The sequence below is a fragment of the Daphnia pulicaria genome, chromosome 1 (assembly GCF_021234035.1).
Source record: "Daphnia pulicaria isolate SC F1-1A chromosome 1, SC_F0-13Bv2, whole genome shotgun sequence".
Lineage (NCBI taxonomy): Eukaryota > Metazoa > Arthropoda > Branchiopoda > Diplostraca > Daphniidae > Daphnia > Daphnia pulicaria.
This window is the reverse complement of record NC_060913.1, coordinates 23,383,393-23,397,469: the sequence shown is the minus strand read 5'-3', so window position 1 is coordinate 23,397,469 and position 14,077 is coordinate 23,383,393. Positions and strand designations below refer to the sequence as shown.

Genomic DNA, 14,077 nt, shown 5'->3' with positions numbered 1-14,077 from the left:
TCGAACTCCTAACCAGAGGAATTCCAGCCGACGCCGCTACCGTCTGCGCTACTATGGCCTGTGGACATTGATTTAAGGTCCAAGTGCCTAGACCAAGTAATTTTGTCTTCCCCTTGTTGATACGTGCATTTGTCCAGGCACAAAATTCTAGAATAATCTCGCATGCACGACGTACATCTTTCATTGATGAGACAAAAACTACCAGATCATCTACATATGCACGAACTTTGATGCGTTTTCCGTAGTGTTCAATTCCGTCAATACCCCTAGACAAGCAAACTAAAAGCGGTTCAATATAGAGGGCAAACAGATGGACTGACAGAGGGCACCCCTGTCGCACGGATTGTGCATTGTCCACAGTACCGACTATGTCATTACCGTTCAATGGGCATAGTTCAGTTATACTGTACAGCGTTTTCAACCAATCAACAAAGAGGGGGGGATAGCCCATGGCTGTCATAACTTCCCACAGAACGTCTCGATTGACAAGGTCATATGCTTTCTCTAAATCGTACGCGAGAATGGCGGCCGGTTTGAGAGAAGATACCTCTTTTGATTTACGACCTGTATTATCAATGACATCTCGGATTAAACACAAGCTGTCAAAGATATAGCGGCCGGGTACACCACCTTTTTGATGTGAGTCTAGAGAGTTTTGAAGAGATTTTCTCAGACGAAAAGCCAATACTGACGCGATTAACTTATAATCGGTATTTAACAAAGAGATTGGTCGGTAATCGGTGATTTTACTCGGTGATGGGATTTTTGGGACTAATCTTATAGCTGCCCTTCCCTGCGACGGCTGGAGTTTTCTTTTTTCGAGGACGCAATTCATCATTTCCAGAAAATGAACACCAATAACATCCCAAAATTTTATATAAAACTCAAAAGGAATGCCATCTGTACCCGGGGCCTTTTTCTTTTTAGTTGCCTTAAGGGCGTTGTTAATTTCATCTACTGTGAACTGATCTACAAGAAAGTTGCCACTCTCCGGGATCGAACCTAGTACTCCTCGATTCAACGCTTGAGCGTTTAACGACTGAGCTACCACTGATACACCCGAATCGTTTTTAGTGGGTTTTGTACGGGTAAGTGCACCTCTAATCCCTTCTAGAAATTTTCCAGCTAATTGGGTATTGGGGGAGGGCTGGTTCTGAAAAATTCTACTAAAGTGTTCAATTATTTCTTGATTAATCTGCTCAGGTTGGGTAATTTTACAGTTATCATTAGTTTTGAGCTGAGTGATCAGAGACTTCTGGAAATTGCTCGTTGACTTGTTCATATGAAAGGTAGATGGCTCTTCTTCGGCTATACTTTGAACGCGTGAACGTATTGCAAATCCCCTCAATGCTTCTCGTTCCCAGGCTAGAAACTCACGTTTCAACTCCATGTAACGCTTATGATTGAAATTTACATTGTTCACGGTTTCTTTTAGTTGATGTTGGAGTAATTTCCTTTTGACTCTCTGATCACAGATTCTCTTTTTACAATAGTTAATTGATAATCGCCTGAGGCTAGGTTTGAAAATAATCTCCCACCAATGGTCTACGTTTTCAATACGGGATGGGTGTTGGGACATTTCTTCAATAAAGACATGCACCAAGTTTATATATTCTTCTTCCTCAAGAATTGATGAGTTAAGTTTCCATAAATTCCTTGACTTATTTCTCACTACACTAGGAGGGGTGGTGCTGTTTATATACCCTACGATTGGTCTGTGATCCCCGAGTGGTAAGTCGTGCAAATGGATATCAGAAAATTTTACGTGATGGTGGCAATAAATTCGGTCCAATCTAGCCTGGCTAGCCGCACAATTGTACGTCCAACAAGGTTCATTTTTCCGAATTTCTCTCCAGACATCTGTTAATGAAAGGGCTTTTACTAAATCTCGGAGGGGTTCTAGTAATGCTAGTCTAATTTTAGGTGGTGTTGTCTTGCTACTTTTACGGTCATCGATCTCGTCAACGGCATTAAAATCTCCCAATATAATTGCTGGTGCCTTATACTGGGCAACATAAGCCGGAATAGTTTACCGGAGGAAAGAATCTCTATAACTTTTATTTTGGTCACCAGATGGGGCGTAAATACACACGAAAGCAAGACAATTTACTTCCATGGCTATCAGCCTCCCCTCCGGTTCAAACAAAATGTTTTTGGCGCTCAGCCCGTGTCGTACTAGGATGGCTGTCCCATGTTGTCTAGGACCGAGATTTGTGTGCATCTGGTAATGTTTAGTAAATACGGTGCTAGAGTGAAATACTACTTCTTGCAAACATATAATATCAAGTTTATGATGTAAAAAGAAATTGAGTATTATTTGAAGTTTTTCAGGTGACGATATTCGGTTGATATTATATGTCGCGATGTTAGTCATGATTAATATTTAAATTTGGGTTTAGAGGGTTGGGTCTTGTTATCGTGGGCTTTTTTCCTTCTAACGGCCTCCATTGCTTTGAGAGTTTTATCTTCTATGGGGGTTGATGGAGTGCCGAGGGGGACGCCCAAGGACTCCTGAGTCTCACTCACATGACTAGCCTCCTGGCTATCAAGTGGGCGTTGTCCTGGCTGAATACTCCCACCAGAAAAAGAAATGTCTTCATCAGGATTTGAAAACGAAACCACCTCGGTTGCATCCATCTCTTCAACCACCTCGTTATCCATCTGATCTATCGTGGATGGAATAGATGGTACTCCAGGTGAAATTGGAGCGGGTGGAACATCGTTCCCCCCAGAGAGGGCGGGAAAAGAATTAATGTCCACACCCGGTATCGAAACTGGAACCTCTCGAGTCGGAGACCCGAGTTCAACCAACTGAGCTACACCAGATACAATTTCCTCAGCTACCTCGCCCGGGCCAGAGGAAGAGGCAGTACGACTCCTCTTTTTTGATTGTTTTTGTTGGTCACGGAATTCCCTCGTCTGTTTCATTTTCTTTTTCTTGACCAATTTGGACGCAACAGACGAACCTACACAGTTGGTGTCTTCAGCGTCAGCATCGGTGTCAGAAGAAGATTCAGCTCCATCGGGTTTCGAAATCGGATCCTCTGGAGCTCCATCAAGAACGACAACAGTCGACGTCGTTGGCCTCTGGGCTAACTCGGGGAATGTATCAGCGTCAACAGTTGGAGCAATTGGCATTTGCCCGCCACCAATCGGGCCTGTCTCCTGGGGCTTCCTAACAGTTGTCCTAACTGGGCCACGATTTGTTAGTAATACACTACTATAGCTACGTGTTCCAATGGGGCCTTTTGAAATGGTGCTGGGGTTGGTTAAACTACGGGGTTGCTTGGGGCAATTAGCTAAGACATGGGTGGGAGAATCACACATGCGGCATGTGTGCATTTGCCCTGCATAAGACACCATTATTGGTTCCTTGTAGCTTCCAAAGGTGATATAAGACGGAATGCTCTTGTGGATTTCCATATCCACGTTGACAATTCCAGTCTTTATCCCGTTCCACCTTGGAAGCGATCTATCCTGATACGTGTCCCAAAAAATCCGAGAAATCACTCCATACTCACGCAATCTCTTGTTTAGCAGGCTTAGGTCATCATCGAATTTGAAATGTTGAATTCTAACGCGTACAAGGTTAACTGACCTATCTCTCACTCTAATTTTGACCTCCTTGCCACTAATGACTACTGATTCTTTAGCACTAAATTTATTCAAAAATTCAATATGGTCATTGACGGTCTTGAACCCAATTCGGAAAACGCAAATAGCTCGTCCTGGTAGGCGAGAAACTGCATCAAAGATGCTATCAGATTCATTACTATCGTGCTCGAAACACTCGTAGAACTCATGCCTGGTCACTTCAGTATAACCAAAAGAGATTTCGGCAGTACGTGGCCAGACGTCTGGGGATTCCGATCCCATTTTACCCACAATAACAGGGGCAAAAGGACGGGGAGAAAAATGCAAAAAGAGGGAACAAAACCAAAATGGCGCTCAACAAACAACAAGGGAAACAGGACACACAAGCAACAATACAACAAAAGAGAAACAAAAAAAGAACAAATAGTTTTTTGACTCACAGCAAGATGTCACACTTGGGAGCTCAGTTAGACACGTCTAGTCACAGCCGAACGCGCTAGCCAATTGCGCCACAGAGGCATGGTGATTGGTTAACGACACACTCGTCAAGTTCAACAGGCAAACCAAACATTACATTTTTTTAGTGTGGCCAACTCTGATAAAATGTTGCAGAAACATTGTGGGGCTTCCATAGTGTAGAGGTTATCACGTCGGCTTCACACGCTGAAGGTCCTCAGTTCGATCCTGAGTGGAAGCATCAGTATAACGTTAGGAAAAAATAATCGTAGGAGAAAAGGAAATGAAATGGAATTAATAACTTGTAATGTATCTTATCTTAATGACAACTAGACTAGAACAAGTAGACATCTGGAAACTACACACAGACAACCAACCAATCATAGTAAAAGTTATCTCACGGTTCCTGGAAAGGAAAAAATGTCGTCAATAAGACTTGGTTCATTACATTGGAATAAAGCGCAATGGTAAGCCTGGCTAGCTCAGTCGGTAGAGCATGAGACTCTTAATCTCAGGGTCGGGGGTTCGAGCCCCCCGTTGGGCGTCATCTATTTGCAAATAATTGCAGATGAAAGTTAGAAGTTGGGAGACGATCGTTAGAATTTTGTAAACATTCCAGAATAATTCTATAGTGGATTGTAGTTTCCATAGTGTAGTGGTTATCACGTCGGTCTAACACGCTGAAGGTCCTCAGTTCGATCCTGGGTGGAAACAGGACAATGTATTTTTAGAAAGACTATCAAAAAAGCACATTTTGGTTTTTTGAAAAAGCCAAGCATTCATGTTTCTTGTGAAAATGAAATCTACATTATGACAATGTGAAGATATTCGCAATGCTGTATCCGGAGGAAGTCAACAGAAAGCGGGAAATCAATGATGACTGTGGTTGTTGAAAAAGGTGCTATAACCCCGAAGAGACGTCTTCTGTAGCCAAACGTCAATGACTGTTGTTTTAGGGAAATGAGAAATGACTTGCTCTGGATGGGGAAGAATTCCATAAACACCGGAGGGGAATCTATATAGATTACACCTGAACCTGGAACAGTAGCTCCGAACAGAGGAAGAACATCATGAGCGTGCACCCTACGCTGCAAATGTTCAGTAGATTTAACAGTTATCAGTAAAAGAAGCCATATCGCGAGTGTGCGCTCTTCATTGGACGCTTTAGTTGGTTAAAGGAGTCATGAGGCGAAGAAATTGAATTAAAACAACAGTATTCATTCACCATGCGCCCCTGGGTGGGATCGAACCACCAGCCTTCCGGTTTTTTTTAAATATTTAAACGATTTATTGTCACAATTAAAATTAAAATTTCTTTACAGATACTTGGGGCATTTACGAGATTTGTGACATAAGTGACTTGCTGTGGCCAAGGAGAAACATTACAAAGAGAAAAAGAAAACATTTCGAGACGAGACGAAATGATTGAGGACAAATGATTTTAGTTAAAAAAAATGTGGAATTTAACAATACGACATCTGGGGGGGGATCCAAGAAATTATAATTGTAATGAGAGAAAAATGTTGTATAAAGATAAGACGAAATTTGTGGAGAATTTTGAGAAAGAATAGTTAAGGATTAGGAGGTGACATCTGGGGAGAATTTTTTGAAAGAAGGAGGCTTGACCAGAGAGACTGTATTTCGTTTATGGCTGGGGTGAGGTTTTGGCTGCGGGCGGTCCAGACGGTGATGATGTAGGATTGGATGAGTGGCAGTATTTTCTCTTTATTGGGGCCATTTCCAATGTCTCCATTTATTGTTGATTTGAGTGGTTTTTGACATCCAAGTTTCGTTAGTTGAATTCGGAGCCATAAACTGATGTGAACTTTCTCAGAACATAGTAACATAAGATGGTCGTCAGTTTCTTGGCCGCCATTGCATAGAGGACATTGGTCATTTCTAGAAAGTCTGAGGCTTGTGAGGCGCATTTTGGTAGGGAGCTGATTATGGTTGAAATCCCAGACCAGTTCAGCGTTTCTTCCTTTCATTTTGGCCACCCAACGCCAGATGGAAGCCCAGTCGAGGTCTGGTTTCGCAACTTCGGTTCTCCCTGGTTGCCCAAGGTTAGCGATCAGGTGATTGTAGGTGGCTCGGTGATTGGATACGGTTGACGATGTGAAAATGCCAGCTTTAAGTAGATCGGTGATGGTTGAAAGTGCGGTGGTGAAGTATGGATGTGATGAATGGGTTGCATTAAATCTGGGCTGGATGATTTGTTGAAGGAGATTCTTGAGGTGTGGACCCAACCAATAAACGGCTGCAGCTCTCTCAATAGCCTCGGGATGGATTAAAGATTTAAAGATTTGACGGGTGAAAAGGGATTGGAAGAATTGAAAAAGTAAGGTGACTCCAAGTCCACCTTGGAGTCGGGGGCGGATCAAAACATTTAGGGGTGGGTGCTCTCTTCGTTGTGCCCAAAGAAATTTGTTGCATTTTTGTTGGAGGAGAAGGGCTTGGGTTTTGTTGCAAGGGAGTACATGAGCTATATGAACAAGTTGTGATAAGACATGTTGTTTGATGAATAGGACGCGACCATAAAAAGTGAAATGACGGTGTGTGTTTGTGATAAGAATATTTTGTATGATGTTGAACTGTCTTTGCCAATTGTCTCTTACTGTTGTTTTTATTTCAGAAGAAAAAGTAATTCCAAGAATTTTCAAATTGTCTACTTGAGTTATCCAATCATATGGCCAAGTACGTTTAGGATGAATTTGATTGAAATTGCTTCTACGTGGGATCGAACTCCTAACCAGAGGAATTCCAGCCGACGCCGCTACCGTCTGCGCTACTATGGCCTGTGGACATTGATTTAAGGTCCAAGTGCCTAGACCAAGTAATTTTGTCTTCCCCTTGTTGATACGTGCATTTGTCCAGGCACAAAATTCTAGAATAATCTCGCATGCACGACGTACATCTTTCATTGATGAGACAAAAACTACCAGATCATCTACATATGCACGAACTTTGATGCGTTTTCCGTAGTGTTCAATTCCGTCAATACCCCTAGACAAGCAAACTAAAAGCGGTTCAATATAGAGGGCAAACAGATGGACTGACAGAGGGCACCCCTGTCGCACGGATTGTGCATTGTCCACAGTACCGACTATGTCATTACCGTTCAATGGGCATAGTTCAGTTATACTGTACAGCGTTTTCAACCAATCAACAAAGAGGGGGGGATAGCCCATGGCTGTCATAACTTCCCACAGAACGTCTCGATTGACAAGGTCATATGCTTTCTCTAAATCGTACGCGAGAATGGCGGCCGGTTTGAGAGAAGATACCTCTTTTGATTTACGACCTGTATTATCAATGACATCTCGGATTAAACACAAGCTGTCAAAGATATAGCGGCCGGGTACACCACCTTTTTGATGTGAGTCTAGAGAGTTTTGAAGAGATTTTCTCAGACGAAAAGCCAATACTGACGCGATTAACTTATAATCGGTATTTAACAAAGAGATTGGTCGGTAATCGGTGATTTTACTCGGTGATGGGATTTTTGGGACTAATCTTATAGCTGCCCTTCCCTGCGACGGCTGGAGTTTTCTTTTTTCGAGGACGCAATTCATCATTTCCAGAAAATGAACACCAATAACATCCCAAAATTTTATATAAAACTCAAAAGGAATGCCATCTGTACCCGGGGCCTTTTTCTTTTTAGTTGCCTTAAGGGCGTTGTTAATTTCATCTACTGTGAACTGATCTACAAGAAAGTTGCCACTCTCCGGGATCGAACCTAGTACTCCTCGATTCAACGCTTGAGCGTTTAACGACTGAGCTACCACTGATACACCCGAATCGTTTTTAGTGGGTTTTGTACGGGTAAGTGCACCTCTAATCCCTTCTAGAAATTTTCCAGCTAATTGGGTATTGGGGGAGGGCTGGTTCTGAAAAATTCTACTAAAGTGTTCAATTATTTCTTGATTAATCTGCTCAGGTTGGGTAATTTTACAGTTATCATTAGTTTTGAGCTGAGTGATCAGAGACTTCTGGAAATTGCTCGTTGACTTGTTCATATGAAAGGTAGATGGCTCTTCTTCGGCTATACTTTGAACGCGTGAACGTATTGCAAATCCCCTCAATGCTTCTCGTTCCCAGGCTAGAAACTCACGTTTCAACTCCATGTAACGCTTATGATTGAAATTTACATTGTTCACGGTTTCTTTTAGTTGATGTTGGAGTAATTTCCTTTTGACTCTCTGATCACAGATTCTCTTTTTACAATAGTTAATTGATAATCGCCTGAGGCTAGGTTTGAAAATAATCTCCCACCAATGGTCTACGTTTTCAATACGGGATGGGTGTTGGGACATTTCTTCAATAAAGACATGCACCAAGTTTATATATTCTTCTTCCTCAAGAATTGATGAGTTAAGTTTCCATAAATTCCTTGACTTATTTCTCACTACACTAGGAGGGGTGGTGCTGTTTATATACCCTACGATTGGTCTGTGATCCCCGAGTGGTAAGTCGTGCAAATGGATATCAGAAAATTTTACGTGATGGTGGCAATAAATTCGGTCCAATCTAGCCTGGCTAGCCGCACAATTGTACGTCCAACAAGGTTCATTTTTCCGAATTTCTCTCCAGACATCTGTTAATGAAAGGGCTTTTACTAAATCTCGGAGGGGTTCTAGTAATGCTAGTCTAATTTTAGGTGGTGTTGTCTTGCTACTTTTACGGTCATCGATCTCGTCAACGGCATTAAAATCTCCCAATATAATTGCTGGTGCCTTATACTGGGCAACATAAGCCGGAATAGTTTACCGGAGGAAAGAATCTCTATAACTTTTATTTTGGTCACCAGATGGGGCGTAAATACACACGAAAGCAAGACAATTTACTTCCATGGCTATCAGCCTCCCCTCCGGTTCAAACAAAATGTTTTTGGCGCTCAGCCCGTGTCGTACTAGGATGGCTGTCCCATGTTGTCTAGGACCGAGATTTGTGTGCATCTGGTAATGTTTAGTAAATACGGTGCTAGAGTGAAATACTACTTCTTGCAAACATATAATATCAAGTTTATGATGTAAAAAGAAATTGAGTATTATTTGAAGTTTTTCAGGTGACGATATTCGGTTGATATTATATGTCGCGATGTTAGTCATGATTAATATTTAAATTTGGGTTTAGAGGGTTGGGTCTTGTTATCGTGGGCTTTTTTCCTTCTAACGGCCTCCATTGCTTTGAGAGTTTTATCTTCTATGGGGGTTGATGGAGTGCCGAGGGGGACGCCCAAGGACTCCTGAGTCTCACTCACATGACTAGCCTCCTGGCTATCAAGTGGGCGTTGTCCTGGCTGAATACTCCCACCAGAAAAAGAAATGTCTTCATCAGGATTTGAAAACGAAACCACCTCGGTTGCATCCATCTCTTCAACCACCTCGTTATCCATCTGATCTATCGTGGATGGAATAGATGGTACTCCAGGTGAAATTGGAGCGGGTGGAACATCGTTCCCCCCAGAGAGGGCGGGAAAAGAATTAATGTCCACACCCGGTATCGAAACTGGAACCTCTCGAGTCGGAGACCCGAGTTCAACCAACTGAGCTACACCAGATACAATTTCCTCAGCTACCTCGCCCGGGCCAGAGGAAGAGGCAGTACGACTCCTCTTTTTTGATTGTTTTTGTTGGTCACGGAATTCCCTCGTCTGTTTCATTTTCTTTTTCTTGACCAATTTGGACGCAACAGACGAACCTACACAGTTGGTGTCTTCAGCGTCAGCATCGGTGTCAGAAGAAGATTCAGCTCCATCGGGTTTCGAAATCGGATCCTCTGGAGCTCCATCAAGAACGACAACAGTCGACGTCGTTGGCCTCTGGGCTAACTCGGGGAATGTATCAGCGTCAACAGTTGGAGCAATTGGCATTTGCCCGCCACCAATCGGGCCTGTCTCCTGGGGCTTCCTAACAGTTGTCCTAACTGGGCCACGATTTGTTAGTAATACACTACTATAGCTACGTGTTCCAATGGGGCCTTTTGAAATGGTGCTGGGGTTGGTTAAACTACGGGGTTGCTTGGGGCAATTAGCTAAGACATGGGTGGGAGAATCACACATGCGGCATGTGTGCATTTGCCCTGCATAAGACACCATTATTGGTTCCTTGTAGCTTCCAAAGGTGATATAAGACGGAATGCTCTTGTGGATTTCCATATCCACGTTGACAATTCCAGTCTTTATCCCGTTCCACCTTGGAAGCGATCTATCCTGATACGTGTCCCAAAAAATCCGAGAAATCACTCCATACTCACGCAATCTCTTGTTTAGCAGGCTTAGGTCATCATCGAATTTGAAATGTTGAATTCTAACGCGTACAAGGTTAACTGACCTATCTCTCACTCTAATTTTGACCTCCTTGCCACTAATGACTACTGATTCTTTAGCACTAAATTTATTCAAAAATTCAATATGGTCATTGACGGTCTTGAACCCAATTCGGAAAACGCAAATAGCTCGTCCTGGTAGGCGAGAAACTGCATCAAAGATGCTATCAGATTCATTACTATCGTGCTCGAAACACTCGTAGAACTCATGCCTGGTCACTTCAGTATAACCAAAAGAGATTTCGGCAGTACGTGGCCAGACGTCTGGGGATTCCGATCCCATTTTACCCACAATAACAGGGGCAAAAGGACGGGGAGAAAAATGCAAAAAGAGGGAACAAAACCAAAATGGCGCTCAACAAACAACAAGGGAAACAGGACACACAAGCAACAATACAACAAAAGAGAAACAAAAAAAGAACAAATAGTTTTTTGACTCACAGCAAGATGTCACACTTGGGAGCTCAGTTAGACACGTCTAGTCACAGCCGAACGCGCTAGCCAATTGCGCCACAGAGGCATGGTGATTGGTTAACGACACACTCGTCAAGTTCAACAGGCAAACCAAACATTACATTTTTTTAGTGTGGCCAACTCTGATAAAATGTTGCAGAAACATTGTGGGGCTTCCATAGTGTAGAGGTTATCACGTCGGCTTCACACGCTGAAGGTCCTCAGTTCGATCCTGAGTGGAAGCATCAGTATAACGTTAGGAAAAAATAATCGTAGGAGAAAAGGAAATGAAATGGAATTAATAACTTGTAATGTATCTTATCTTAATGACAACTAGACTAGAACAAGTAGACATCTGGAAACTACACACAGACAACCAACCAATCATAGTAAAAGTTATCTCACGGTTCCTGGAAAGGAAAAAATGTCGTCAATAAGACTTGGTTCATTACATTGGAATAGAGCGCAATGGTAAGCCTGGCTAGCTCAGTCGGTAGAGCATGAGACTCTTAATCTCAGGGTCGGGGGTTCGAGCCCCCCGTTGGGCGTCATCTATTTGCAAATAATTGCAGATGAAAGTTAGAAGTTGGGAGACGATCGTTAGAATTTTGTAAACATTCCAGAATAATTCTATAGTGGATTGTAGTTTCCATAGTGTAGTGGTTATCACGTCGGTCTAACACGCTGAAGGTCCTCAGTTCGATCCTGGGTGGAAACAGGACAATGTATTTTTAGAAAGACTATCAAAAAAGCACATTTTGGTTTTTTGAAAAAGCCAAGCATTCATGTTTCTTGTGAAAATGAAATCTACATTATGACAATGTGAAGATATTCGCAATGCTGTATCCGGAGGAAGTCAACAGAAAGCGGGAAATCAATGATGACTGTGGTTGTTGAAAAAGGTGCTATAACCCCGAAGAGACGTCTTCTGTAGCCAAACGTCAATGACTGTTGTTTTAGGGAAATGAGAAATGACTTGCTCTGGATGGGGAAGAATTCCATAAACACCGGAGGGGAATCTATATAGATTACACCTGAACCTGGAACAGTAGCTCCGAACAGAGGAAGAACATCATGAGCGTGCACCCTACGCTGCAAATGTTCAGTAGATTTAACAGTTATCAGTAAAAGAAGCCATATCGCGAGTGTGCGCTCTTCATTGGACGCTTTAGTTGGTTAAAGGAGTCATGAGGCGAAGAAATTGAATTAAAACAACAGTATTCATTCACCATGCGCCCCTGGGTGGGATCGAACCACCAGCCTTCCGGTTTTTTTTTAATATTTAAACGATTTATTGTCACAATTAAAATTAAAATTTCTTTACAGATACTTGGGGCATTTACGAGATTTGTGACATAAGTGACTTGCTGTGGCCAAGGAGAAACATTACAAAGAGAAAAAGAAAACATTTCGAGACGAGACGAAATGATTGAGGACAAATGATTTTAGTTAAAAAAAATGTGGAATTTAACAATACGACATCTGGGGGGGGATCCAAGAAATTATAATTGTAATGAGAGAAAAATGTTGTATAAAGATAAGACGAAATTTGTGGAGAATTTTGAGAAAGAATAGTTAAGGATTAGGAGGTGACATCTGGGGAGAATTTTTTGAAAGAAGGAGGCTTGACCAGAGAGACTGTATTTCGTTTATGGCTGGGGTGAGGTTTTGGCTGCGGGCGGTCCAGACGGTGATGATGTAGGATTGGATGAGTGGCAGTATTTTCTCTTTATTGGGGCCATTTCCAATGTCTCCATTTATTGTTGATTTGAGTGGTTTTTGACATCCAAGTTTCGTTAGTTGAATTCGGAGCCATAAACTGATGTGAACTTTCTCAGAACATAGTAACATAAGATGGTCGTCAGTTTCTTGGCCGCCATTGCATAGAGGACATTGGTCATTTCTAGAAAGTCTGAGGCTTGTGAGGCGCATTTTGGTAGGGAGCTGATTATGGTTGAAATCCCAGACCAGTTCAGCGTTTCTTCCTTTCATTTTGGCCACCCAACGCCAGATGGAAGCCCAGTCGAGGTCTGGTTTCGCAACTTCGGTTCTCCCTGGTTGCCCAAGGTTAGCGATCAGGTGATTGTAGGTGGCTCGGTGATTGGATACGGTTGACGATGTGAAAATGCCAGCTTTAAGTAGATCGGTGATGGTTGAAAGTGCGGTGGTGAAGTATGGATGTGATGAATGGGTTGCATTAAATCTGGGCTGGATGATTTGTTGAAGGAGATTCTTGAGGTGTGGACCCAACCAATAAACGGCTGCAGCTCTCTCAATAGCCTCGGGATGGATTAAAGATTTAAAGATTTGACGGGTGAAAAGGGATTGGAAGAATTGAAAAAGTAAGGTGACTCCAAGTCCACCTTGGAGTCGGGGGCGGATCAAAACATTTAGGGGTGGGTGCTCTCTTCGTTGTGCCCAAAGAAATTTGTTGCATTTTTGTTGGAGGAGAAGGGCTTGGGTTTTGTTGCAAGGGAGTACATGAGCTATATGAACAAGTTGTGAAAGTAAGAACCACCAGCCTTCCGGTTAACAGCCGAACGCGCTAGCCAATTGCGCCACAGAGGCATGGTGATTGTTTAACGACACACTCGTCAAGTTCAACAGGCAAACCAAACATTACATTTTTTTAGTGTGGCCAACGCTAATAAAATGTTGCAGAAACATTGTGGGGCTTCCATAGTGTAGAGGTTATCACGTCGGCTTCACACGCTGAAGGTCCTCAGTTCGATCCTGAGTGGAAGCATCAGTATAACGTTAGGAAAAAATAATCGTAGGAGAAAAGGAAATGAAATGGAATTAATAACTTGTAATGTATCTTATCTTAATGACTAGTAAACCTAGGCCCGTCCAAGGACGGCGAACCAGGCGGCTAGACATAATCACCTAAGCGCACAGTATACATGGACCAAAACGCCACTCGTATAATCCCACTGGCCAATTCCTTGCTGTCCGGGACTTTTTTTTTCATCCATTTATGGACTTGTACATCTTCCACCGTGAGCCATTCGGTCTTTTGGGTTTTTTTTGTGGACTTGTTTTTTTTTCGTTGAAACCAAGTGTCGGTTGAGTTTTGGTTTTATTTTGGGACTTTTATTTTACAGAGTTTGGTTGTATTGTATTTGACACATTTCCCACGGGCTCGAGTTTCGGTGAAGTTTTCCACGGTTTTTTGAATCTTGAACACGTTTGGAACGTCAAATACCCCATTCTGATCCTCAACTCCTTCTTCCTCTCCTTCCTC

General features: G+C 42.6%; 7 non-coding genes across 7 annotated transcripts; all 7 read left to right on the top strand.

Annotated features, from left to right (window-relative positions):
* The first annotated feature begins 4,218 nt into the window (after positions 1 to 4,218).
* Trnav-cac lies at positions 4,219 to 4,291 on the top strand. Its single transcript has one exon. It is a non-coding gene; the product is annotated as a tRNA-Val (tRNA).
* A 230-nt stretch (positions 4,292 to 4,521) lies between these two features.
* Positions 4,522 to 4,594, top strand: Trnak-cuu. The gene has a single exon. It is a non-coding gene; the product is annotated as a tRNA-Lys (tRNA).
* Positions 4,595 to 4,691: 97 nt separating this feature from the next.
* On the top strand, positions 4,692 to 4,764 carry Trnav-aac. The gene has a single exon. It is a non-coding gene; the product is annotated as a tRNA-Val (tRNA).
* Positions 4,765 to 11,005: 6,241 nt separating this feature from the next.
* On the top strand, positions 11,006 to 11,078 carry Trnav-cac. The gene has a single exon. It is a non-coding gene; the product is annotated as a tRNA-Val (tRNA).
* A 230-nt stretch (positions 11,079 to 11,308) lies between these two features.
* On the top strand, positions 11,309 to 11,381 carry Trnak-cuu. Its single transcript has one exon. It is a non-coding gene; the product is annotated as a tRNA-Lys (tRNA).
* A 97-nt stretch (positions 11,382 to 11,478) lies between these two features.
* On the top strand, positions 11,479 to 11,551 carry Trnav-aac. The gene has a single exon. It is a non-coding gene; the product is annotated as a tRNA-Val (tRNA).
* Positions 11,552 to 13,506: 1,955 nt separating this feature from the next.
* Positions 13,507 to 13,579, top strand: Trnav-cac. The gene has a single exon. It is a non-coding gene; the product is annotated as a tRNA-Val (tRNA).
* The last annotated feature ends 498 nt before the right edge of the window (positions 13,580 to 14,077 follow it).